At 40.9% G+C, this 27214-nt stretch overlaps 1 protein-coding gene across 1 annotated transcript in view; it reads right to left on the reverse strand.

Annotated features, from left to right (window-relative positions):
• ANGPTL6 (angiopoietin like 6) overlaps positions 1-26344 on the reverse strand; it is a 59699-nt gene extending 33355 nt beyond the window's left edge. The window contains exon 1 of the mRNA XM_089486178.1: positions 25991-26344. The gene's annotated coding sequence lies outside the window, so the exon portion shown is untranslated. The remainder of the gene's footprint in view (positions 1-25990) is intronic.
• Positions 26345-27214: the final 870 nt, after the last annotated feature.

Below are 27214 nucleotides of genomic sequence, written 5' to 3' on the forward strand. Positions count from 1 at the left end.
GTTTGTTCCACTGTCGAACAGCCCTTACTGTCAGGAAGTTCCTCCTAATGTTGAGCTGGAATCTCTTTTCCTGTAGCTTGCATCCATTGTTCCGGGTCCTGATCTTTGGAGCAGCAGAAAACAATATGACATCCCTTCAAACACTAAAACAGGACTATCATATCACCTCTTAACCTTTTCTTCTCCAGGCTAAACATCCCCAGCTCCCTGAGCCATTCCTCATAAGGCATGGTTTCCAGACCCTTTCTTTCCTGCTGCATTGAAGCAGTGTCATATTAAGGATGAATCAAGCTTGACTTCTGCTGCTCCAGAGAATAGGGACCCAGAGCAATGGATGCAAGAGATTCCAGCTCAACATTAGGAGGAACCTTCTGACAGGAAATGCTCCCCATCTTGAATTCTACTGCAATAAGGGGGAAAATAGTAATTCCGCTTGTCTTTCTCAGGTCCGTTTCAGGTCAAATATAAAACGGAAGATGTACAGATGTAAAAAGGAAGAGGAACTGCAACTACTGTATGGCAATGTGTCTGCCTGTGAGAATCTTGCAAGTTCCTTTGAAACGCTTTCCTCATTATTAAATTGTAACTTCCCACTCAGTGCAGCATGGTAATTTGAATTACAAAGAAGTACCATATTTTCAAAATTGTACAAGTCTACAAATCTTAATCTGTTACCCCCACCCACCTACCATTAATAATCTGTTTAGGATGGAATGACTGAATAGCTACACAAAGTCGGGGATGCTTTGACTGAGATTTCCTGCATGGCAGGGGGTTGGACGGGATGGCCCTTGGGGTCTCTTCCAACTCTATGATTCTACAATTCTATGAATTTGACCCTTGACTGGAAGAACACCAGTCATCAAAATGAATGTCCTGCCCAAATTAATATTTCTTTTTCGTAATCTGCCCATTGTTACAGATTTAAAAAAAAACATTTAGAGACAGGAACAAAGAATTAAGGAATTTTAGGGGGGGGGGGGGCAGAATTAGATGGAAAACATTAAAAGATTATAAAGAAAGAGGAGGATGTCAACTACCAGATTTAGAGCGATGCCACCAAGCCTGTGCCCTGTTATGGATAGAGGATTGGGTGAAATTTAAAAAACGAAAAGCTACTGGGTTTAGAAAGTGCAAATCTAAGATTATGGGCTGCATGTGTTTCTGTGGTATAATAAAATACAGGTGAATAAAGAATTCAACAATCACATCATAAGAAAGGCATTATTAAAGATTTGGTATCAAATAAAGAGCAAATTTTTATCATAAAATACTTATATGGATCTCAGTCCAGGAAACTCTTTTGGGGAGATGGGAAACAGTTCCACATTGGATAACATATAAAGGACTAATTATCAAAGACAGAAGGTAACAAATAAGACCAAGGGGAGGAATGAGAAGAACAGAAAATTAATGTGCAATGGTTCAGTTATCTCCAAATCAAAAGGAAATTTAATGAAGATTTTGAGGAAAATTCTAATGAGATGGATAAAATATTCTGATCCCAAGAAAACAAAAAAGTAACTAAATTATACAAACTTCTTTTACCAAGAGATCTAGAGGCTGAATTAGTTCAACCATCAATGATACAATGGACGCAAGATGTGGTATATGGTATAATATTCTGTTAGAGTGATGGGAAAATGCATGGAAAACAACCAATAAATCCATTGCATCACAAGAGTTAAAAGACAATTTTCTTAAGATGTTTAACAGATGGTATTATATGCCCTGGAAACTAGACAAAATTTAACAAGGATAACAATAAATGTTGGAAGTGTCAGGAAGAAATAGGTATATTATACCACATGTGGTGGACGAGCCCCAAAATAAAGACATTTTGGGTAAGAATACATACAAACATACAAAAAAATGTTCAGCTTACACTTTCCACTCAATCCAGAGATCTACTTTCTCAAGTGCAATACTAAATAAAGAAGATGAGGTTAGATAGTGGAGAATTTTATTATAGCTAGTAACAGCTGCTAGATTAGTTATAGCAAGGAAATAGAAAACAGAAACTATTCTATCTATAGAGGAATGGCTTCAAAAGATTCATAAGATGAGAGAAATAGATATATTAATGCATTTAATAAATAACAAATCAACACAAGAAGTTGAAAATGAATGGAAGCCAATGATTAAATACTGGACGGGGATATGAGACATAAACTGTAGTTTACTATAACTCACTGTTATAATACAGTAAATACTATAACAATACTATAACTACCAAAAATTTGAAATATTCACCAAAAAGTGATATGGGAGAGTATAAATGTGACATACTATATAGAAGTAATGTAAAATGCTTGTAGACAAATGATAGTAAGTGGATAATATCCATAAGTAGCAAAATGCTGTAAGAGATGCTGTGGCATATATAAGGTCCATCAATAAGAATTTTAAGTTACTAAATCAAATGAGGAGGTGGCAATAGATCGATATAAAAGAGTTCATATAGGAATAAGGAGAAGTAATTAAAAAGGTGGGAATGTGATATTTATGTCTAAGATATATGGCTGTGCAATTAATATAATCAATGTAATATGGACTAATATTTTACTTACCTCTAGATTTCATGTTATGTCTATGAGGTGGATACATTATATAATATATGAGGTGAATTATGCTTGTATTTGTAAAACCACCGTAGCAATGGAAGAAACAGAAAGTCGGAGAGAGTGAAAAAGAAAGGAAGAATAGAAAAGAAAGAAAGACAGCTCTCTTTTATGTAATAGACAGTGTGTGTGTTAGAATGAAGTTTCATTTGTATTTCAGTGAATTGTCCCAATATTGAATAAAAATATTAATTAAATATATATATATATATATGAACCACATCTATGTGCCTCTCTGTGAGTTCGGTTGCTCACAGGTGTCAGCACCTGAGTTGATGGTGCAAATGTATTCAAAACAATATTCAAGGCATGCAGAGTTTCATCCTGATTTATCCTAGGTCTGTCCACATTCGTTTATTCACACAGCTGACAATGCAAATCTTTTAGGGAAAAACCAAGGGGAAAAAACCCAGCATCAATTATTCTGGGTTAAGTGGGGGTTTTGGCAGCCCTCCGCCCCAAAATAGAAACTTCATCCGGTGCATTGAAATGCATGTGAACAACAAAGATTCAATGCAGGTTCTACCTGGATTATTTTCACTATCTGAGGCTCCATGCACACTGGAGAAGTGGTACCATTCCCAGAATTCCATAGCCTTGAGCCATGGCAGTTAAAGCAGTTAAACTGGATTATTTCTCCAGTGTGGATGCAATGTGGAATACTTCTTCATAGGGAACTATAGAACACTTACTCATAGGGAAACATATATTCCCCTATGGGCAAGTATCCTCCTATGTTTCTCTAGGGACAAATGTTCTCCTACATTTCCCTATGGGTAAGTATCCCTTGGCATTTTAAAATCATGCAAGCCTGGCTTTATGTGGGCAGGAGGGTTTGTTTTAGATTTTTAGACTGTGTTTTAGCTTTTGCATGTCTTAAATTTTAACTTTGTAGTGTTTTAATTAAAGGTAGGTAAAAAGGTAAAACTATTGTGTATATGTGTGTGTGTATGTAGGTATGTGTGTGTATATATAAATATATATAATATATATCATACACATATATGTATGATATATACACATATTATATATATATATACATATATATATATATATACACAGAGATGTATTCTTTATTATATATATGTATTATATATATAAATACACACACAAATATGTATTATATATGTGTGTGTGTATATATCTATGTATATATAATACAAAGATATAATATGTATATATATGTATGTGTGTATACATATATAATACATATATATATATATATACAGACACACATATATGTATTACATATATATGATTAAATAGCTACACTCATATGTATTTTATATATATATATATATGCTTACATATATATATATACACACACATATATGGATTATATATATATATATATATGATTATATATATGATATATATACACACACACACACACACATATATATATACTGTGTGTATATATATATATATATATAGTGTTTTATTAGGTTACTTTAATTGTTTTTTTAAAATTTTGTTTTAATGTGCTTGTATATTGTGAGCCGCCTTCGGTACCTTTTTTGGGGAGAAAGGCGGCATAAAAATAAAATTATTATTATTAATAATAATAATAACAACCACATTTATCTATCTATCTATCTATCTATCTATCTATCTATCTATCTACCCATGGGCCAGTATCTCCCTCTGGCCACTCAAAGGAAACTAAACTCAGCGGATGCCACAGTCTAGGATTTTTTACTGACTGAGGAAATGGATTGCATGCTGACATGCAATATGGATATGAAAACCTAGACGAATGCTATACTATATGCATTTTCTCTCCGAAGATGGCAAGCAGGGACACAGACCTAGTGTTTCAATATTTTTGGTCGGAGTGTTTCTCTAGTCTAGATTTCCTGGGCTGGCTTATCCTTGTGCTTAAGTGCCAGATACTCTTGGCAACATACATGGGGAAATAGATTGAATTTGCTTCAGGAAAGGCCATTAAAGTTCTCACCACCACTGAAGCAGACAGTTATATCCTCTCCATTTTTGGGACGCTGCCCTGTGGTTCCCATTAGCAGAGCTGGGATTCCTCAGCAAGGAATGAATGTAGCACCAGATGCTTTAGCTGGAGACAAATGGTAGGGCTTAAAGAAAAGTGGAAAGTGGTAGTTCCAAAGAAGCTTCACTAGCTGTGACATGTGTATGCATATACACACACAAACCATTCCTTTGTCCCAGTGTAGCTCTCTGGTCAAAGCTGCCAAATGTGCTCACCACAGAAGAAAATTGGATATAACATAAAACAAACAGAAGTAAGCTCTCCGAAAAATAATAACATCTCAGCATGGTTGCTGAAGAAAGGAAGATCCCTGGAAAGCAAGAGGACAGTGTGTTTAAATGAGGGCTTGGAAACATGACTTGCTTGAATGGAAGCTCCCAGAATCCCCAAGGAAGCATGGAGTCAGTATTTATGGGTTTTGTAGTTACTGTTGTGTACCTTCAAGTTGTTTCCAACTTATATGGCAACCTATCATCGGGTTTTCTTGCAGGGATGTAGCCAAGGGAGGGGTTTCTTGGGGTCGGGACCCCCCCTTCCATTGGAAAAATGAATGGTGTGTGCTGCTGCGCCGCTGCACCCAAGCCCCATTATAATGGTGGCACTTAGTCTGGACCCCCCCTTCCTAAAATCCTAGCTATGTCCCTGTTTCTTGGCAAGTTTCTCCAGAAGGGGGGTGCCACCGTCACCCTCTGAGGCTGAGATAGTGTGATTCACCCAGTGGGTTTCCATGGCCAAGCCAGGTTTCGAACCCTGGTCTTCAGGGTCATAGGCCAGTGCTCAAACCACTTCACCACAGTCTTTGTGGGATATACATGTCAGAATTCCCCATGCTGCCTTGGGGATTCTGGGACTTGTATCTCCCCCCCCCCCAAAAAAAAAAGAAAAGAATGTTTCTAATTTAAATGAATATTAAAGGAGCATATTAATGTTAGAGAGAAGTAAGTTTGTTCTGTATTGAATTAAAAATTGAGACAAAGAGTTGCAAAACATCTCCAAATATCGGGGGGAGGGAAACACAAGGATGAGTTACAAGCACAAGCAAATAAGTGTCTCTACATCCAACATCTTATGGTTTAAAGTGGAAGCATGTTGGAAACTTGCAAAACCAATTTTTAAGAGTTGTCCTGAGAGGAAAACGCATGTCTCTTTTGACTGAATGCACAGAAGGTGCTTTTGAACTAGCTCCTCTACTGCCTATAGGCATTAACATCTGCCTTCACCTTGAGATATGTGCCTGAACGTTCCTAGATACAACTCTTTTTTAAAAAAGTTTTTAAAGTCCATATAGTCACATGTAAGAACAAAAATTGCTTCTGATTTCCCTTGTGCTTTTGCACAATTATCATGCCAGAATGCTACTAGAAGTAAACAACATACTTAGAGCTAGGGTTGCCATTCATCAGGACCTCCAAACTGGGACAAATGTAGGACAAAATTTTCAAATGTAAGACACATTTTTTGTGTCCTGCATTTGAATAGGAGCCTGGCTGAGGGGAGACTTTCCCTCCCAGCCTGGGCCCCCACCCTTGGCGGAGGCGGAGCCCAAACGGGGAGGGAATCGTCCCCTCAGCCCGGGGGCGGGGGCAATCCTGGGGCGGGGGCAAACCGGGGCGGGACCGTGCAGACCCGCCCCAAACCAGGAAAGTCCCGCCCCCAGGCGGGATATGGCAAGCCTACTTAGAGCCAACGTGTGTGTTAGGCATTTACCCTGCAGGCTCAGGGGAAAGTTCTGCCCCACTTACAAAGATCACACATAGACATTTAGTTGGAATAAAACAGGCCACAGCTTTTATTGGTTATGGCTGTGCATTGGCTTGGCACCCACACGTGTCCAGATCCAAGCCATAAACCAACCTGCCTGCAGACTGATGAGCCACGTCATTCAGCTGCTAGCTGGACTTTTCCAGCTAGGATGGCAGATATGGGATTCCAGATGGGCAGATGCCACTGCATGGTTCCCTTGCCACATGGGAGCATGCCAAAGCCAGATGTCCCCAAGCTGAGCATGACTTTTGCTGCCAGTATTCCCATTGTCCCATAAGGGGATCTTTTCTTACTCCACTTCTGCCTGGATGGATTCCCATGCCAAACTACCAGTGATGTATTCATGTCTTTTAGTCCAAGTCTCAAGTCTCTACCTTCAAGTCTCAAGTCAAGTCTCAAGTCCTTGCAAGATACTTTCAAGCCAAGATTTAAGTTGAGTCTCAAGTCTAGGAGTCAACTTTTAACATGAAAAAAAGGAGGTGAGATGTGTTTCCTAGAGGAAACTGCAAAGGTGTTAAGCAATGGGACTTAAGTAAGTGTTTAGGTCTGCTTAGCAGCCTGTCACCTCTGTACATCAGATGAGTCTTCTAAAGCTTTTCAAAAATTTTAGAAGGCTCCTTCCGCCTCAGGCCCATTGCCTAATAAATTTGCTGTTCCCTTCTGAGAAATGCACCCCACAGAGTGGTGGAGGACAGGGGTCTTGGAGATGTCTCATCTAATTCACCATCAGTTGGGATCATCTCGAAGGCAGTTAACAACAACAAACAACAATTAGAGATGATTAATCTAAATCACGGGCAAGTACATCTCACAGGCCTACAAGGAGCTACACTTTGCTCCTTGCTACGGCCTAATTTGGTCAGGGTGACAGCAGACACATGAAGACCCACAAAGTTTCTTTAACACAATTTTGTCCCCCAAACCTGCCATCGACTTATACATGAGGATGACTTATAGATGCGTAAATAACTACAGTAATGGAGCTCTATCATTGTAGTTATGTCTGATGATAGTGGATCTTGACCTTGTTGTGAGGAAAATAGAGCTTTAGCTCTCTTTCACACTACACAATTAATAGCACTATGATTCCACTTTAACTGCCATGGCTGCAACATCCTATGGAATCCTGGGGTTTATAGTTTGGTCAGATACACCAGAGGAGCTCCCAGGCTGAGTACCCTAAGCATCCCTTCCTCATCAACCAATTCTAGGATTTTCCATAGGAAGTTGCAATGGTAGTTAGAGTGGTATCAAAGTGATATGAATGTGTAATATGAAAGAGATCTTAAAGTCCAGATTGGGTCTGAGGGAGGGAGAGGCTGGGGAGAAATAATAGTACATCCAAGGACAGATGGATGACTTTTAGTTCCTGTGTAAACATAGCATCCATTCCCAGGCCCCCACAGGCAGGGCCAGATGCTGCTTATCTCTGCTTCTTTAAACCCGCATGGCCTCTGTCCTTGTTCTCACGCCAGCTCTCAAGAAGAGCAAGGAAGATTAAAATAGTAAAATGCAAACCACAGCTATGGGTCCCTACTATAAAAATAATTTCTTCCTCTGGACACAGCCTCATTAAGTCAAGAGAGACATGGAGAAAGGCTGGGAGAATATTAGCCATATTGCAATGATGCCAGGCTAATCCTAAACATGGTGGTGTGTATATTTGTATTGAAGTTACCTGTTTACTTGGAAGTCCCTTTTAGTAAAAATAAACAAAGGAACAAACTCTTTGCAACTCAAGTGGATTGGCTATAGATATTTAAAACAAGCTTTGCAAAAACAAAGCTCATAGTTCAAAAGGAAGCACCTTGAAAGATGAAGGATTCCCTGAAAAATGGGCATAAGCTCAGCAAAAACCAAATGTCTAACTGTAAGCTATACTTTAGTGTCTCATAAGGAGGAGGAAGGGATTCATTTACCAGGACCAATTCACAACTCTTACTTGCCAAGCTAAATTACTTAGCCAGACAATATTTGCTTGCCAAAATAAGGCTTACAAGTCTCTGTGTGTGTTGTGTTCCTTCAAGTTGTTGCCAACTTAGGGCAACCCTAAGGCTAGCCTATCATAGAGTCTTCTTGACAAGATTTGTTCAGAGGTGGTTTGCCATTGTCTTCCTCTGAGGCTGAGAGCATGTGACTTTGCCCAAGGTAATTCAGTGGGTTTCATAGCCAAGCTAGGAATTGAACCCTGGTCTCCAAAGTTGCAGTCTTACGCTCAAACCACTACACCACATGAGCGTCCAAAGACCCAGAATACCATCCATATCATGAGCAGAAGAGGAATGTGTTAGCTAGTCACATTAGGGCTTATGTTTAGCAACAGGAAACTGTTCAGCTTTGGAGCAATGAAAAGAATACATCTTGGAAATAACAGGATTAAGGAGTTTATCACTTGGGCAAATAAGCCGTTTTACCTCCTCCAGCTTCAATTCTGGATCCATTATGCCCCTCGATGTTATCACAGCTAAATTGCCACAAATCTACACAGGATGCCACTGCTCGGATGCATCCCAGGTCAAAGCCTTGCTCAGCTGACCAATTTTTTAAGTTGGAAGCTCCCTGACTTTGAAAACTTGGCCAGCTGAGTGAGACTTTGGAGATTACCGCACTAGGGTAAAAGCGTTCCCCAATGCGTTCTCACGGGCGCGAGCCTGGAACATGATGAGGGCCAGAATGCTAGTTTACTGCACAGCGGAATGCCGCCGTCGCCGCCGGGCGTTCCAAATGTGTTCCAAATGTGTTCCCAATGTGTTCCAGGGAGGCCATTTCTGGGAACGGTTTCAAAACCGTTCCCAGAAATGGCCTCCCTGGAACACATTTGGAATGCCCGGCGGCGACGGCGGCGTTCCGCTGTGCGGTAAACTAGCGTTCTGGCCCTCATCACGTTCCAGGCTCGCGCCCGTGAGAACGCATTGGGGAACGCTTTTACCCTAGTGCGGTAATCTCCTTTGCTTTGCATCCAGGCAGCAGCATCCCAGCTAGATCGGTGGCAATTTAGGTATGATAACATTTTGGGGCATCCCGGATCAAGAATTGAAGCCGGAAGAGGTAAGCTTGGGCTTATTTGCCCAAGCGATAAGCTCCTAAGTGTCCATCTGTTGGAACTACTGGGAATCTTGTCTAGCTGCAATGCTGGATTTAGCTAAGGAAAACTAGTTCTTTACTCAGTGATGAGGCAGATTGTTCTGCTCACACACTTACAACTTAACCTAACTTGTAGGGTTGTTGTTGTAAAGATAAATACAGTTGACCCTCCATATCCAAACATTCCTTATCCCTGGATTCAATCACCCACAGCCTGAAAATATTTCAGAAATATATAAATTCCAAAAAGCAAACCCTGATTTGCTATTTTATATAAGCAACACCATTTTACTATGCCATAATATATAATGAGACTTGAGCAGGTCCCACAGTACTCTACTATGAACTTTTTCACATGGAGAAATGTATGCCAAAAGAAGAGGGAGGGGGCAATCCAAAAATGCAAGAAATTACTTAGTAGCTTATCACACGCGCAGACGAACACAGCGTCCATCCGAAAGAGAAAGCAGTGTGAATGTGAATGAACTTATCACATGAGCACGTACCCATTGGCTTCTTGATTTCAAATTAGTGTATTTGCACATACGTGCTGCATGTGTGTGTGTGTGTGTGTGTGTGTGTGTGTGGAAAAAAGGCCAGTCCTTTCCTCAGTCCCAGCTCCCGTCCTCTCCAAGGTCATGGTTTGCCAAGGCGAAAGTCCACAAAGCTCCCTCACACACCAGGATTTCCCAGCTTAGAGCCTCCACAGCTGCTCTATATCTCTTTCTCTTTCATACTAATGCAAATGTGAATTGACTGCAAATTCACAGTGGAAAAGGATTTATAAATTCAATATTTTTCCAAATTCAGCTATTCCTGGGATATCTCACAATTGCATTTGGATTGCCTTCTGTTTGCGTGCAAAGTCTTTTAAAAATCTTTTGCGAAATTACATGAAATACCCCGGATGACCCTGGATTAACCTTTGGTTAACCTTCCAATTTTCCCTGTGCGATAAAGTCCTCTGAACTCTTGGAGGAAGAATGTGACGGATAGACATATTACAGATCAATAGGTGTGTCTTGCCTCAGGGATGAAAAGTGTATTTTGGATTCCTTTTATCTTGGAGACTCACGAGCACAACTATATATTTTCCTCCCTACCTTTCCCCTTCCACATCAGAAACACACAAGAGTTATGAACAGAATCCAAGATTCCTAACCTATACACTCAATCCCTGTTTCTCTAGCACACATCAAAGCTTCTGCTGAGAAGAAGGAAAATTCAATAAAAATATCTACATTAATAAGTAACTTTCTTCTATATATAGATTGGAACTGGCAGCTTTTCCAAACTACTAGAGAAAGGCTTCTGTGTAACTTGGAAATGTGTATCCTTCCTTAGTCCAATCCAGTGCATTAGTAGTGGCCTTACCTGGCTGCTTGGGAGAGAAAGCAGTCCAGTCCCATTCTGCAGTCAGCTCACTTGAACCCGCTTCCTTCCCAGAGCTTGGAAGGGAGAAGCCTCAAGTCCTGGCACCGGGCCCGTCTCTCTTGCTTGCTAGACCCTCGTCTTGCCTCTCACATCATGCCTCATTCCAGTGCCAGGAAAAATGTGTTAAATTCCTTGTGCGGCACACACTGAAGCCCATCAGGATATATGATTTCCAGTTTCCCTTCAGGCTGTTTTTTAGAGCAGTTTAAAAAGAATTAAATGTATTGGGTGGGATCTCCTCCCTCTGGTGTTCTCCTTGTACTGTCAAATAGAAGACTTATCCGGTATGTGCCAAACACGTTTTAGACAAGGATGGGCTGAGGGGAGAGTTTGTTGGATGACTGCAGGGGAAAATAATAGCTTCTAGCATGATGTAACGGTTTGGGTGTTGGATTAAGACTCTGGAGACCAGGGTTCAAATCCCTGCTTGGCCATGGAAACCCACTGAGTGACGTTAGCAAGTCACACATTCACAGTTTCAGAGGAAGAAGGGAATGGCAAATTTGCTCTGAAGAAACCTTACCAAGAAAACTCAGTGCAAGGTTCGCCTTAGAGTTACCATAAGTCAAAAATAACGTGAAGGTACACAACAACAAAACCACACTTCACCATCCACAGTCTAAGGCATTTGGGCCACTCTGCCTTAGGTTTAGGGTTGCTGGGTTTCAGAGCCGGGACCTTTTACTCCAATCCTCCGGGTGTGGGGAGGAATCTCAAGGTGAGAGCATTGTCTTGAAATATATGTATAAGTATACATATACATGTATGTGCACACTTGCACTATTCATGGCTACTGTTGGCTCTTTCCTGTTCCACAGAGACCTTGGAAAGTTTTCCTTGGCTGGACTATGATTCCCATGTGCTTGCAAATATATGAAATAACATAGATTGGGAAAGTCTCCTTTTTCCTGTTTAATGCACAGCTTGGAAATCTGAAAGTTCAACCAGAGAAATATTTTCTTAAGTGTGGGGGACTTTCTTCCTGCACCTGAGTGGTTGGGAACTCTGATTCTGATCACATTAAGGAAACTGGCAAATTTTCACCCTTAACAGAGAGAGAGAGAGAGAGAGAGAGAGAGAGAGAGAGAGAGAGAGAGAATAACCTCTCTATCCCAGTCTCCTTCGCTCCATGTATGGCTATACGCCCAAAGCTGAAAGAGCCAGCAAAGTTTCCAGCATTATTGGAGATAGAATAAATAGCTGTGTTATAATAGTTTGCCATGAATATTTATAAAGGACTTCATGGGAACCTCTGGAGTAGCAAAGGAGCACTCAGTTTTGTGGAACAGAAGTCAGGGTAGAAAACATTTCCATAGATGCTCAAGTCCCATTGTATACAATGACACAGTAAAATTGTGTCCCTTATATAAAATAGCAAAATCAAGGCTTGCTTTTGGAATATATATATATATATATACACATAGAATATTTTCAAGCCGTGGATGGTTCAATGTGTGGATATAGAATTTATGGCTATGGAGGGCTTACTTTATATATTAATATCCTATCAAAGCCAGCTTCTGTGATTCAGAGATGTTAGAAAGGTCCTTCCTGCGCACCAGTTCACACCATATATCCTAGGAGGTAGACCTAGGTCCAAAACACACTGCAGTTTGAGACTGCTTTAACTGCCCTGGCTCAGTGTTGGGGAATCCTGGGAGTTTTAGTTTATTGTGGCACCAGATCTCTCTGACAGAGAAGGCTAAATGCCTCACAAAACTGTAGTTCCTAGACTTCCCTAGCATTGAGCCATGGCAGTTAAAGAAGTCTCAAACGGGATTATTTCTGCAGTGTGCTTTGGCCCTCAGTCTATGAAAGTTTATGCTACAACTTGTTTCAGTTAGACTCAAAGGTGCTACAAGATCCCTGAAGATGGCTGAAGATCAGGGTATAAATAAATATTATTATTATTATTATTATTATTATTATTATTATTATCACCATCACCATCACCACCATCATCATCATCTGTAATAAACAACAATGTTAATACTCTCATGATCACTTCATACCCTCAAACTGTCTCAATTTGGAAGGGACCATCTATGTTAATCCTTCATCATCCAATTTTTCAGTTGCTTTTAAAAATGTTCCTGTTTTTCTCTCCTCCTTCCACTTCCCCCTCTCTCTTTATCTTATTTCAGTTGCTGCAAACTGAGTTGCAAACTTAGATGCCACTCAACTGAGGGATGGGAAGGGGAGAAGAGAGGAAGGGACATAATCTTCCCCTTCCAAGGAGATTTATGCGAAAGCAATCGGCTGTAGCTTCTCCGAGTTTGTGTGGTCTTCATTAACAACTTTGGCCATCTTGATCCCTTCACTTGCTCCAGTCAAAGTTATTTGTAAGTCTTCAAGAAATCAGAAACAGATTACAACCACCCCTCCACATCTGCAGGGGTTAGGGGTGAGCCCAACAAAAGTGGAAAAATGCAAATATCTCTAGGTCCTGTCAACAGTCTTACCCATCATTCCATTTCCCACACGGCCACCAGCATACCTCAGCCAAATTTTAAATCCTTTTCCAGCACATTGATCTTCTCATTCCACTCTTGTTGTCTCCGATCCACCACCTCTCAATCTCTCATCCTTCCAAAAGAGCCAGACAGGTTTTTAACCCCTTTCCAGGATCTCATCAACCCACTTCTGTTTGTCCCAATCCACCACCTCTAAACCTCTCATCCTTCCAAAAGAGCCAGCTAGGTTTTAAACCCCTTTTCAGCCCATCAACCTAGTGTTTGGCCAAAATCTGGAATACCGGGAGATGAAATTCAAAACATCTGGAGGACAAAAGTTTGGGAACCACTGATGTACATTGAAGTCACATGGAAATTGGAAGCAACATGTGTTAATACAGAGAATTACATTATTACCACTAGCTACCCACAATGTAATAAACATCCTAATAATTGTTGTTGACTGCCTTCGAGTCGACTCATGGCAACCCTATGGATGAGATACCTCCAAGAACCACTATCCTCAACTGCTCTAAATACTTCCTTCAAGCTCCTAGCAATAGCTTCTTTGATTAAGTCAACCCATCTGGTATGTGGTGTACCTCTTTTTCTCCTACCCTCCATATTTCCAAGCATTATGGTCTTCCTACACTCTACCTCTCCAAGTCTTCTCATAAGACACGCCATAGGGATTTTCTTGATTCCTATGGAGTGGCATCACCTTTAAAACCCTATATGGCTTGGGTCCAGGATACTTGCAGGAACGCCTCTCCCTATATAATCCGCCCCGCACTCTCAGATCCTCTGGGAAGAATGTAGTCCAGCCACAGAAAATCAGATTAGCTGCAATTTTCTATACTGCTGCTGCGAAACTGTGGAATGACCTGCTGGAGGAGATCCGTCTTATCACCACCCTACACACCTTTTTGAAGGCTGTCAAGACGGTTATCTTCCGGCAGGCCTTCCCAGACGGACCTCCCGAAGGATAGCCACTTCCGCTTTCAACAGTCCATTCCATTTTGATTATTCTAAATTATGCTATGATATAACTATTTTATTTGTTGAATTTTATTATTTTATTATTTCTAAAGGTGGGAGGATTTATGGGTTAATTGTAACTTTTTATTGTGTTTTTGAATTTTTATTATGTTATAATCCCGCATCAATCCACAGGGATAGGCAGGAAATATAAATTAATCTTCTTCTTCTAATTATTATTATTATTATTATTATTATTATTATTATTATGTGTCCTTTTTTTCATGATACGGCTGAAGTATGACAGACTCAAATTGGTCACCCTGGCTTCTAAGGAGAGCTCAGACATGATCTGTTCAAGAACCCATTTCTTTGTCTTCCTGACTGTCCACAGTAATCTCAGCATTTTTCTCCAGCACTACATCTGAAATGAGTTTATTTTCGCAAGCTCATTAACTCATGCTGCATGATAAGAAATATAACTATTGGAAATATCCTCTAGTGACAGATTCTTAATGTATTGGAATACTATTGCCTTTCTCTCTCTCTCTCTCTAATCTCCCTCTGAAGTTTTTTTTGTTCCACAACAGCTACATTAAGGTAATTGACCGAATGTCCTCAAAGGACACAGGAGAATGCCCTCATGGATTGTGCCCCCTATTAATTAATGTATATAAAGAGCTATTTGGATTTTTCTCTAAAGACATCAGAACCATTTTCTTGCCTTTTCACTGTTGCATAAAACCTTACTTAACACAGAGCCCCCAAAACATTAAAAATTAAATGGACAATCTGTGACCTCCCCCCCCCCCCCCGACACATCTGGCCTGAAAATGGTCAAAATTTATGAGAGCTGCAAGCTAAAAGCATCTGGAAGGCTGGTGTCCTGTCTTTTGCTTTAGCAGGTATTATCCAAAGCAATTAAGACTAAAAACCATGGCATGGAATGCTATGAAACAAAAAGCTGGAAATAGAACTCAAGGAAAACAAACATTCCACCTGCAACTACCAACAGAGTGTGTTGAAAAATTGTAAGCAAACTTGGAAGGGGTCGAAGGCTTTCATGGCCGGCATCCATAGTTTTCTCTGAAGCATTCTCTGAAGATGCCAGCCACAGATGCTGGAGAAATGTCAGGAAGAAACTCTTCTCGAACATGGCCACATACCCTGAAAACCCCACAAAAAACTATAAACTTGGAAGGCTTTGAAAATTTACTTCTTAAAACTATAGCCCCCAGAATCCTCCATGGTCTGGAAAGAGGGGGAAAAAACCTTCAAGGCCCCAAGTGACCACTCTTTTGGGTTCTGGGTTATCCATAGAGGGCTCACTTGTACCTTGCTAGGAAAATAAGAGTTGCCATGAAGACATACAGTTGCCCCTCCTTTCTCGCGGACTTGAGATCCACGGTCTTGAATATTCACAGAGGGACAACCTCTGTTATTTTCAATGAGGCGCGCCCCTGTGGCACACTGCCTACGCATGCTCTCGGGCATGCACCCCATTCAAACCTATGTGGCTTGAATACAGGTGCATCTCCATTTTTGCAGGGGTGTCTGGAGGGCCGACTGTACTAACATTCTATCTTGTACAATAACATTGAAAAACCAGCATTGGTGTAGTGATTCGAGCTTTGGACTAGGACTCTGGAAACCAGGGTTCGAATCTTGGTTTGGCTATATAAACCCACTGGGTGATCTTGGGTAAGTCACACTCTGTCAGCCACAGACGATGGCAATAGCAAACTCCCTCTGAAGAAACTTGCCAAGAAAACCCCATGATAAGTTTGCCTTAGCGGTGCCATAAGTCAGAAATGACTTGAAGGCACACAACCACCTCCACCATAGCATTATAGCTCTCTCCACACCACAATGATCATGTCCCTTTTTAGAAGCAAAGAGGATGCAGCTTCTTCGTGACACAGCAGTGTCAAATTAACTATTTATTTATTATTTATTTAAAGCAATTATGTATCACTTCCCAGCCTATAAGAGTTTCTGAGATGATGCACAAATAAAATAAATTCAGTACAAAGATCTATACACCGTCGCCCCCTCCTTCCTCGTGGACTTGAGAATCACGTTCTGAACTCACGGAGTTGCAACCTCTGTTATTCTCAATGGGGCACACCCCATAGTACATGCCCCGTGCCCGCTCCAGGGCACACGCTCCATTCAAGCCTATGGGCCTTGAATATGTACAAGTCTCCGTTTTCGCAAGGGGGTCCAGAACGGATCCCCCACGAAAACGGAGGGCCAACTAAATTATAAAAACAAACATTAAAATGTCATGCCCTCCAGCTGACTGAATTTGGGAAGGACAGTCCTGATTAAATCTCTGTCATTCCACTTTTCAGCTGCTTTTTAAATGTCCTAGATTCTTTCTCCTCCTCCCCCTTTTCCCTCAGCATACTTTCATTGCCACAAAATGAGTTCAAAGTGCAGAAAAAGTTTGCATTCAGTGAACTCAACAGGAAGCAGACCAGAGGAGGAAACAGAATCTTTCCCTTTCCAGTAGGCTCAGGCAAAAGCAAATTGCTGCAGCCTCTCCTAGCTTCTGTGTTCTTCTGCATTAATAACCTCTGCCATCTTGACCACATGTCCTGGTTTTCACCTGTGAAATGTTGAGAGGTATGAAATTCTCTTTAAAAATGTTTTAAAACAGACTAAGAAGAATCCTAAACACAAACAATTAAAACTGAGCCGTTTCAAATATCAGACGATTTTTGGAACAGTACTTTTTACCTGCCTGCTCAAAACAGATGGAGGCAAACTCTTGTTTCATGTGCATACCAACCTAACCTTCCAAGGTGTTGGGACATACAACCAGGCCTCAAATTTCAGGCATGTTCATATGGGAGGAGACAACATTTTAGTTATCCTGGTCCCAGGCTTTGTAGGTAAAAGTCAGTAACTTGAATTAAGCTTGGAAGCAAATTGGAAACCAGTGCAGTTCTTCTAAGGCCAGTGTTACATGATCACTAAAAGGTACACCTGACACAAATCTGGCTGCTACAATTTGCACTATTATTATTATTATTATTATTATTATTATTATTATTAACCTTTATTTATAAAGCGCTGTAAATTTACACAGCACTGTACATACAGTCTTTTTAATTAGATGGTTCCCTGCCCTCAGGCTTACAATGTAAAAAGACACCACACAAAAGGAGAAGGGAGTGGTGGTGGGGAAGGGTAAGAGAAAGGGTAAGAGGTCTCTACCTCCAAGGCCTGGACCAAGGCAGGTGGACTGGAGGGAGGGCTTGGCTTCATAATGGATGGATGCACTAGTTGCAACTTCTGAACCTTTTCTGAAGGCAGCCTCACATGGAAATTATCACACCAGGGCCAATTCAGCAACAATCGTTGGTATTGGAAGATAACGCAACAGTAGCACTATAGTGATTTGTATTTTCACACAGCTGCATAATCACATGACAGTGGTGACATAAAAACCAAATGATATTGCAATTGTGTTCCACAAACATCTATTAATAAACCATTATTATATTGTGATTGATCATTTCGCACATTTGCCATTTCAGTGCTACAGCACATGTCTGACATTAATGTTTCTGTACCACACAGAATGAAATGACATAAAATAAAATAAAATGTATTACTTCATCACATTATTTTTATTCAGTGCAAACAAAATCGTGCCCCATACCTCAAAACCGATCCTAGCAATGAGAATGAATTGCCTCTACTGAACTGTAGTCTGGGTAAATGTCCTGGGTTGCTACCCCAATAGCACAAATGAAACACAATTAACTTCTGCACTTTTGCAATCGCGCTTCATTCATGCTATTGATAAGCCATTTATGGGACTTCTGCGTCTATGAGAAGTTGCAGGAGCATGCTGGGGTGTTCACAAGAGAAATACTGGATGAGCGCAATGTCATTTAAAAATCTTCGGCATGACTGTGCAATTATGCTGGGAGCATTCCCTTTACTCCTGCTTCTCTTCCCCGTCTGATAATCTCCAGTAGAGAGTCAATAATGTGAAGTAATGGTTTAAGTGTTGGGCTGGTCTTCCAGGAACAATGCTGGATCCAAGAGCACCCCAAGCCTACAAATCTGGTCTTTCGGAGGGAGTGCAACCCCATGGGGACTACCAGTCCTTCATTTCAGTTAGCACACATGTTGCAGCCAAAGCAGAGGGAAATGCTTCAACAGTGATATCTGAGGGTGTTGCTGAGGTCTCATTCAGTAGGGGAAATACTAGCTGCTGTCAACAGCCAGTATAAACATCAAGTAGCTGGAGAGATACAAGAAACCACTTCTTCTGGCCCAGCATTATGGGAAAGCTCTCCCTGCCCAAGTAAATAACCTGAAGACAAGCCAGTTCAATGATACTCTGTTTGGAGTAAATGCTCCCAAAGTGTGTGGAACACACAGAATCCCCAAATCACTAACACTCACTTAGAAAACAGCTACTGCTTAAATGCACTGAAAACAAAACTGGAAAAAGTACCTCTTTCGGACTGTTAACTCCTACTGTCTTCCAGCCAGTGGCAGTACTAACTGGGAGACTGTGGTTGTTATAGTCCAAAAAAGTAAATGCTCTCTTTTTCAGTTATTTCTTTGGACTGCACAGCAGATTCCAGATTAGGCCCAGTTTCTCTGAATAAAAAGGATCGTGGCACAAGGGTTTGGGGAGACTTGTCTGCTTCTGAACTTGCTATCAGATCAGGGATAGGAATCATGTTGGCTGCATGAGACCTGGGAGGTGTCCAGTGCTTTTTTGGGGACCTCCACTGACCCTTCCCAAGCTCTCAGCACTACCTGAAAATAATATTTGGTTAAAAAAAAATGCTGTGGCTGAAAAAGCACTCTACGTTCTTGTAGTTGTGCAGCTTCAAGTCATTTCCAACTCATAGCAACCCTAAGGTGAACCTATCATGGGGGTTTCTTGACCAGATTTGTTGTGCGGGGGGGAGATGCCTTTGAGGCTGAGAGTATGTGTCTTGTCCAAGATCATCCAGTGGGTTTCCATGGCTGGAAGCACTATACCACACTGGCTCTTGAGAGAGGGGAGGAGAGAATATGCTTTTCACCACTACAGATGGTTATGAAGAGCATCCAAAGGGGTAAAATATGGCCCTTAATGTTAAAATCAGAACCTTAAAAGTTAAATTATAACAGGCTGTTAACTCCTCAAATCCCCCAGCCGGCATGTTCAGAGGTCATGCTGGGAATTATAGGCCAAAGAAAAAAAGGAATTTTAAAAATAAGTTATGATTTAAATATGCGTGAGCATGTAGAAGGAGATGGCAGTTTTGATTATAAGAAAACATAAATGTATTTCGAAGGACTGAGCTTTGATTTATACATATAGAGTCATTCTTTGTTAGTAATTGACACCAGGTGGGTACATTTTTGTTCTCTTTGGATATGTTTCCAAGTACAAAATGTTTCGTGGTGTAACATGCTTTTTTTACTCTCAGCTGCTGTGAATGAAACACTAGTAGCAGCATCTTCAGTAAAGAGCTTGAATTTTCCCGAACTGGAATCCAAATTTTGTTTGGTGAAATCTTTTGAAGCCAAAGAAATAATCAGGAACCAGATTTGCAGTTTGAACGGAGAGACACAAGCCTATTTCTCACCTCTGTGATATATCTGAAGATGGCTTGGTCTGCTTCAGACTGAAAATGAGGTGAGGGCAATGGTCCGATGATGCAGTGTCAATGAGATTAAAGGAAACTTAAAAGGATCTGTCTTCTCCATGGATGTTTCGGCCTGGATTTTTTTTTTTCTATTCAGAATGTAAAGATCTGTAAAAAATGTGAGTGATGGTGATGCTACCCATATGACCTACAGGGAAAAATTATGTCTTACAACTTGGCCTACACAGTGTGTGTTGTTTGCTTTCAAGTCATTTCTGACTTATGGCGACCATACGGCAAACCTGTCTCAGGGTATTCTTGGGAAGTTTCTTCAGAAGTGGTTTTCCATTACCATCCTCTGAGGCTTAGAGAGTATGACTTGCTCAGAGTCATCCAGTCTGTTTTCATGGCTGAGCGGAGATTTGAACCCTGATCTTCAGAGTCACAGCCCTACACTCAAACCACTGTGCCGCATGCAGATGCTCATATTTTGCCACAGGAAGAAAATTCCCATTGGCAATCCAAAAAGAAAAAAAAATAGCTCTGGGAGGTAAGGACCCATGCTTCTCAGAACTGTTGGAGGAATAGTCCATCTTCCTGTTGTGGACCTGTTGGTGCACACACATTAGATTATAAAAAAACAGAAAAAGATGCAAAAATATGTTTAATGTAGAGATTGGTCCTCATTTATTTAATATGGCTGATGGAAGTATAAAATACCTATTTGTTTACTATGCCTGAAGCATACCCTCCAACTGTCCTGATATGTCAGGGACAGTCCCTATTAATCCTCCGCAATCCCACTTTTACAAATGTTTTTAAAATGTTCCAGTTTCTCTTGCCTCCTCACACTGTCCTCAGCTTACCTCAGTTGCTGCAAACTGAGTTCAATGTGCAAAAGTAGCTTTAACCCAGGTAATGAATTCAAAGAAAATTAGGATGCAAAGGGATCTTGCAGCACATTTGAGACAACGAATGGCTGACTGAATGAATGACTTATTGAATTAGTCTACAGACCATTTCAAATGCATTTGAAACTAACTGAAAGAAAAAAATTGGTAGCATGAGCTTTCATAGACTTCAACGAACTTCCTCAGATGCATTAGTCACTTATATAAGTAAAGGAAAGAGAAGACGTGGCAGATTCTTGCTTTTCCCTGTAAGCTCAGGTAAAAGCAATCTGCTGTAGCCTTTCCTAGCTTTTGTGTTCTTCCCTCTTAATAGCATTTGCTATCTTAACCACATTGTTGTGACTTGGCTACATATGTCCTGGTTATTGTATGTGAAACATTGGAGAGTATGCTGAAGATTTGTACAGATTTCTCCTTCTCTTTTTCTCTCGCTTTCTCTTGTACACACACACACATTTTAATATAGATATAGATCATTTTCTCCTCCTCCTCAAAAACTGTTTTAGTTGCACAGATACTCAGTTTGGAATTCGCTGTTGATTTTTAATGTTCCCCTACTATTTATGTCAACCTTGCCATCAAGATCCTGGGTTATCACAACATCACAGTTGACAATAAAACATTATTTCCCATGGCCAGACTCATCCGTATTGTCACATTTGTGTAAAGGTTTCCAGCAGTTTGTTTGGTTTTGTAAAGCCTTTCCAGGCTTTTCCCCAGAGTTTTACACAACTTTTATGTAGCTCTTTAAAGAACCGTGGGATGTGTGTGTATATGTGTGTAGCAAATGTGAGCAATGTGGATATACTGTGACAAGCACTTTGTGTGCATCTCCAGGCCTGTTGTAAAGTGGTGCAACTCATTCTATTAATCATTAAAGATTCATATCTATTAATATCATCAATTTATCTTCTATGTATCTATCTATTAATATCATACCCGCCAACTGTTCAAATTTGGCTGGGACAGTCCTGATTAAGTCACTGTTTATTCAGCTGCTTTTAAAATGTTCTAGTTTCTCTCTCTTCCTCACACTTTTCCCCTTCATCCCCAGTTTACTTCAGTTTTTGCAAAATGAGTTTAAATTTGCACCAAATTAACTCAGACAGAGAAGAATCTTGTCCTTCGCAGTAGGCTCAGGCAAAAGCAAATTGGTGCAGTCTCTCCTGGCTTGTGCTCTTCCTCATTAATAACATTGATCATCTTAACCACATTTTACCATGGCTTAGCCACACATATCCCGGTTTTAATCTGTGTAATGTGAAAAATAGTATGAATACATATAAGAGCCAGCATCGTGTAGTGATTTGAGCAGTGGACTGTGACTCTGGAGAACAGGATTCAAATCCCCACTCAACCATGAAAATCCACTTGCTGACCTAGGACAAGTCACACTTTCTCAGCCTCAAAGGATGTTAATGACAATTCCCCCTCAATGTGTGACTATTATTTGCTATTTGATGTTTTTAATTTGTTGCCTGTTTTATTAAACCCTTTCCTGTATTGTTATGTATTATTTATATGTATTATGCTATTATTTCTTAGATTGTACTCCATGAGCAGGTTTACTCTTATCTATTTTATTGTTTGTATGTACAGTGCTGTGCAAATCTACAGCACTATATAAATAAAGCATAATAATAATAATGAAGAAACTTGCCAAGAAAATGCCATTATAGCTTCACCTTAGAGTTACCATAAATTGATTTAAAGGCACAAAGGAACAACACATGTTTATATCATTAAGGGGGAAAAAGACTTGTTTTTCAGAACTCCTTAACAACCAGGCTACAGAGGCATTTCAGAGGCCAGCCCTCTAAATGGGCAAGAAACATACACCATCCTGACTTTCCTTTTCAGTATACATATTAAAGAATCAACACAGATACATTCAGAAGAAGTCAACCACTTTTAAAACAGAATGCATTAAAATTACCTAATTAGAAGTTCTTAATAGGAACCAAATCAAATCAAAACCCTAACAATAACTCACCAATGCAGCCTACAGCTGAGGTATTCATTACAATAGTCTGTCTAGTCTTGCCCCTTTGCCAGCCACATAAAGACAAAGAGAAGTTTCTTTCACAATCAAAGGTTACTCCTAAAAGGACTGGCAGCTCCTCAAGTCAAGAAATTGCAACCAATCAACCCACCAATGAGCTTGAGGATGCATCTGCATTGCAGAATTAATGAAGTTTGACACTGCTTTAACTGCCATGGCTCAATGCAATGGAATTCTGGGCTTTGCAGTTTTGTGAGATGTTTAGCCTTCTTTGCCAGAGAGCTCTGATGCCACAACAAACTACAAATCCCAGGATTCTATGGAATGGAGCCATGACAGTTAAAGCAGGGTCAAACTGCATTAATTCTACACTGTGTTTACAGCCCAGGAAGACCAGCTCAGAGTTGCCTATCCTTCAGGTAATTTTTGCCTCTGCATTAACATAAGGCTGAATAATTGGGAAAAGGTAAGAATGAACATGAATTGTGTACAAATGTAAGTGTAAATTAAATTTTGGTGCTTACAGCTGTCTAGGAACTTTATCGCACCGGTTTTGTTCACTGTTACGGGTATGGAAAGAGGACACTCATGTGCGCATGCGACTGGCCAAAAACGGATTTTATCGCACTCCAAAGCATCCATCAAAAGGCCCCGTTCCATCCCCCGGTGCCAATCCGTCCCCGTTCAGTACTGATGGGCGCCATTTTCGGCGATCAGAAGACTTCTGACCAGAACATTTCACGCGCCTCAGCATTGAATGGGGATGGCTTGGCGCCAGGGGAGGGAATGAGGCCTCATGGAGGACGCTTTGGCATGCGATAAAATCTGGTTTTGGCTGGTCATGCGCGCACACGAGCGTCCTCTTTCCATACCCGCAACAGTGAAAAAATTGGGTGTGATAAAGTTCTAGCTCATCTTCCCAGAGAGGGAAGTTGGGATCATCACATTCCTACACATCTAGAGCTACCGGTTAGGATTGTCCCAGATCCTGTGATTTCTGTGCCAAAATCTGAGATTTTATTAAGCATTATGAATTAAGAACTTGAGACCCAACATGGCATAGTGGTTTAAGTGTTGGACTATAAGTCTGGAGACCAGAGTTCAATTCCCAGCTCAGCCATGAAACCCACTGCATGGCCTTGGGCAAGTCGCACTTTCTCAGCCTTAGAGGAAGGCAATGGCAAACCTTTTTTTGAACAAATCTTGTCAAGAAAACCCCAGGATAGGGTCGCCATAAATCAGAAATGACTTGAAGGCACACAACAACAACAGCAACAACAACATTACCAACCACAGTTGCTAACAGCTTGTCATTTATACACATAGTGAGAACATTTTTCTCTTTGAAAATGAAGACAGAAATTTTAAAGGGGCTATTCTCAGATTAAGATGATGGGATTATTACTTCTCACTTACTTACTTAGCGGGATGGCCTAATGTACCCTATTTGCTTCTAGTCACAAGGAGGATGCAGGGCAGAGAGAGAGGTGAGCCTGGTGCCACAACAACTGGGAGAGAAAGAAGATAATTATGTATATACTCATGTATAAGTCTAGAAATTTTAGTCAAAAAACTGACCAAAAAAACCTGGGTCGACTTATCCATGGGTCAATGTAAGTACTGTACTTTAACTCTTGTCAAAAAAGGAACCATGCCCTGGTGAAAGGTGAGAACTTAATCTCTTTTTGGAGCCCCAAAAAGAATCATCAATCCCATCTAATATCTCATCCATCCAGCCTTTAGGGTGAGCATAAACAGTTATGCCTGTCAAAAATTTTAAATGCCTTTAGCATCGTTTTCCTTTACTTCAGCCTTTACATCCTTTGTTATATGCTGTTAGGTTTTGCCCTAGATTTATCCATAGGTCATATCAAAATCCATACTTTTGGCCCCAAAACCTGCCATGGACTGATACATGAGGTCAACTTATAGTTGAGTATATACGGTAAGTAAATATATGGAACCCCCCCTCCCCCAATAGATTAGTAGCAATGGATCAATTAAGCCTTGCAAAACTGTAACAAACTGCTGCTCTACTAGCTAAACTAGACATTTTCACACAGCCCTTTCCCCTTGTGCAAAAGTCAGCAAAACTGGAGAATTTGCACCCACATCTCCCACTTAGAGAAAACCCATGAAAACTGGACACTTGGGGTCAGGTCTACACAGATATGCTTCACAAATCTGTTTTTTTATTTTTAGTTCTTGTGTCAGATCGAAAGGCGTGTCAGAGCTGTTATTGTTGTGTGCCTTCAAGTCATTCCTAACTAATCATGGGTTTTCTTGGCAAGACTTGTTCAGATGGGGTTTGCCATTGCATTCCCTTGAGGCTGAGAGCGTGTAACTTGCCCAAGGTCACCCAGTGGGTTTCATGGCTGAGCTGGGAATCGAACCCTGGTCTAAAGTCAGAGTTACCCCCATTATAAAACTGAGCTTCAGCTCATACATACTGTACCCATACTTAAATAGCAGTGCAGAGGTGTAGCACCTTTTATCCATTGTGTTAGCAGCATCCAACCATTTACACAGTAAATAGATGGTTAATGTGAAAGTCTGTTTCATGTAATGGGAGGCTGCATGTATGGTAGAAGGGAGAGGGTCTCCTGATGTTCCTCCATTTCTACATCATTCCCATTTGAAAGCCTTGCCATGTGGCTGAGAGAGATTATGAATTACTTGCTCAAACTCTCATAATTTCAGCTATTAGCATTTTTGTTTCCTTTTCTTATTGCAGCTCGTGTGTCTTTCACTGTCGAGGAAACAAAAAGTTACAGAGAGCATTCAGCATATGCTGAATTTCTGCCATGCAACTACAAAAGGTCCTCAGTTTATCCTAGGGAAACAAAGTGCATCTTATCCCATGGCAAAATGGACCGTTGCTTCTTGCTGCAGGGAAAGGGTTGTCTCACCTACTTCACCCCTTTAATCTTTACACAGAAAGTCCAGAAAATATTATCTCTGGTTCCCCCTTAATGCTGAAAGCCCAAGCTTGCAAAAGCTACTCCTTTGGACTTCAGCTCCAAGTGGGCATGCTGGTTGGGATTCTGGAAGCTGGAGTCCCCCCAAAAAGCAATGATTCCAGTTCAGCATGAACATTATGGAGGGAAGTGAACATAGGTCTGTGCTTACCTTTAATTTATAGGATATCCTGTTTACCTTTGGAGAGTCTTGGATGAGGTGGGTCACTTATCTAGCCACTGGAAAAGCAAGGAAGGGAAGGGAAGGCGGATGGTCTTATTTAGAAGAATAAGCCAAAAGTCCAGCACATGGGGAGATCCCAGATCAGCTCCATCTCCCCCTCCTGTCAGCATCATATCCTCCTTCCCACACTAGGCAGAGGCAGACAGTTCCCTTCCTTCCCCAGAGGCCCAGGCAGCCTCCTGGGATGGGAACCTCATTCTTTGACCTTGCCGTCAAAGCCTGTAAATATTTACATCTCACTCATTCCTGATGCTCCTCAAGCAACAGTTCCCTCCACATCCATGTCCTTGCCGGGGAGAGCTGCACGCACACTGTCTCTCTTTGGCTCTCTGTGACTCGCTCCCTCTTTCACTCAGCTTCTTTGAACTGGAAGCTGGGACTTGGCAGCCAAACTTACTTTCCACCAGGTCTTGTGAGCATACTGTCAGCTTTCCCTGCCTCTCTCCTGCCCTCTTGGCACTCTCCAAGCTGCATCTCTGAGGATGGAGGGGCAAGCCCTTCCAAAAGGAGAGATGTGCAGCAAGAGTTGGGGATCTTGTAGTACCAGGGTGACCAGATGTCTTAACCTCCAAGGAGGACAAGGCACTGTAAAATTACAAAATAAAAGCTAAAAGCAATAAATATAAATTCATTTCATATGGTTTATTTACAACTATGTTACATACACAGATTTTATGATCCTTTAATTTTATTATATCTTATTATCCTGTCCTCATTGCACATAGGGGGATAGAATGTGCACAAAACAACAAACAAAATCCAGGGATTGGTACCATATTTGAAGCTTATAAAGTTATTTTTCACCCCTAGGAGCAGCAGCAAAGAAGACTTGCTGAACTCGGAGCGTATCTGTTTCTCAGAGGGGAAAACGACAGCAAACATGGTGCTACTCAATGGGCTTCTTAGTTTTGTTCAAAACAAAGAACAATTTGGAATTCCTCCTGGACAGAAGGTTGAGATGTAGGACAATATGCCAGAAAAGGAGGACATCTGGTCACCCTGTGTAGCACCTTTGAGACTAACTGAAAGAAAGAAGCTGAAAAAGAAAGAGTTGGGGAGAGGCAGCCTTCACAGTCTGTCTTGATATGGTGCTTTCCAAGCTGTCAGATGTGAAGAGCTGGTATCCCCCCCTCCATGTGCCAGGCCAGTGTG

Source organism: Sceloporus occidentalis, unplaced genomic scaffold, assembly GCF_023333645.1.
Source record: "Sceloporus occidentalis isolate IW3139 unplaced genomic scaffold, rSceOcc1.0.p SCAF_1, whole genome shotgun sequence".
Classification (NCBI taxonomy): Eukaryota; Metazoa; Chordata; class Lepidosauria; order Squamata; family Phrynosomatidae; genus Sceloporus; species Sceloporus occidentalis.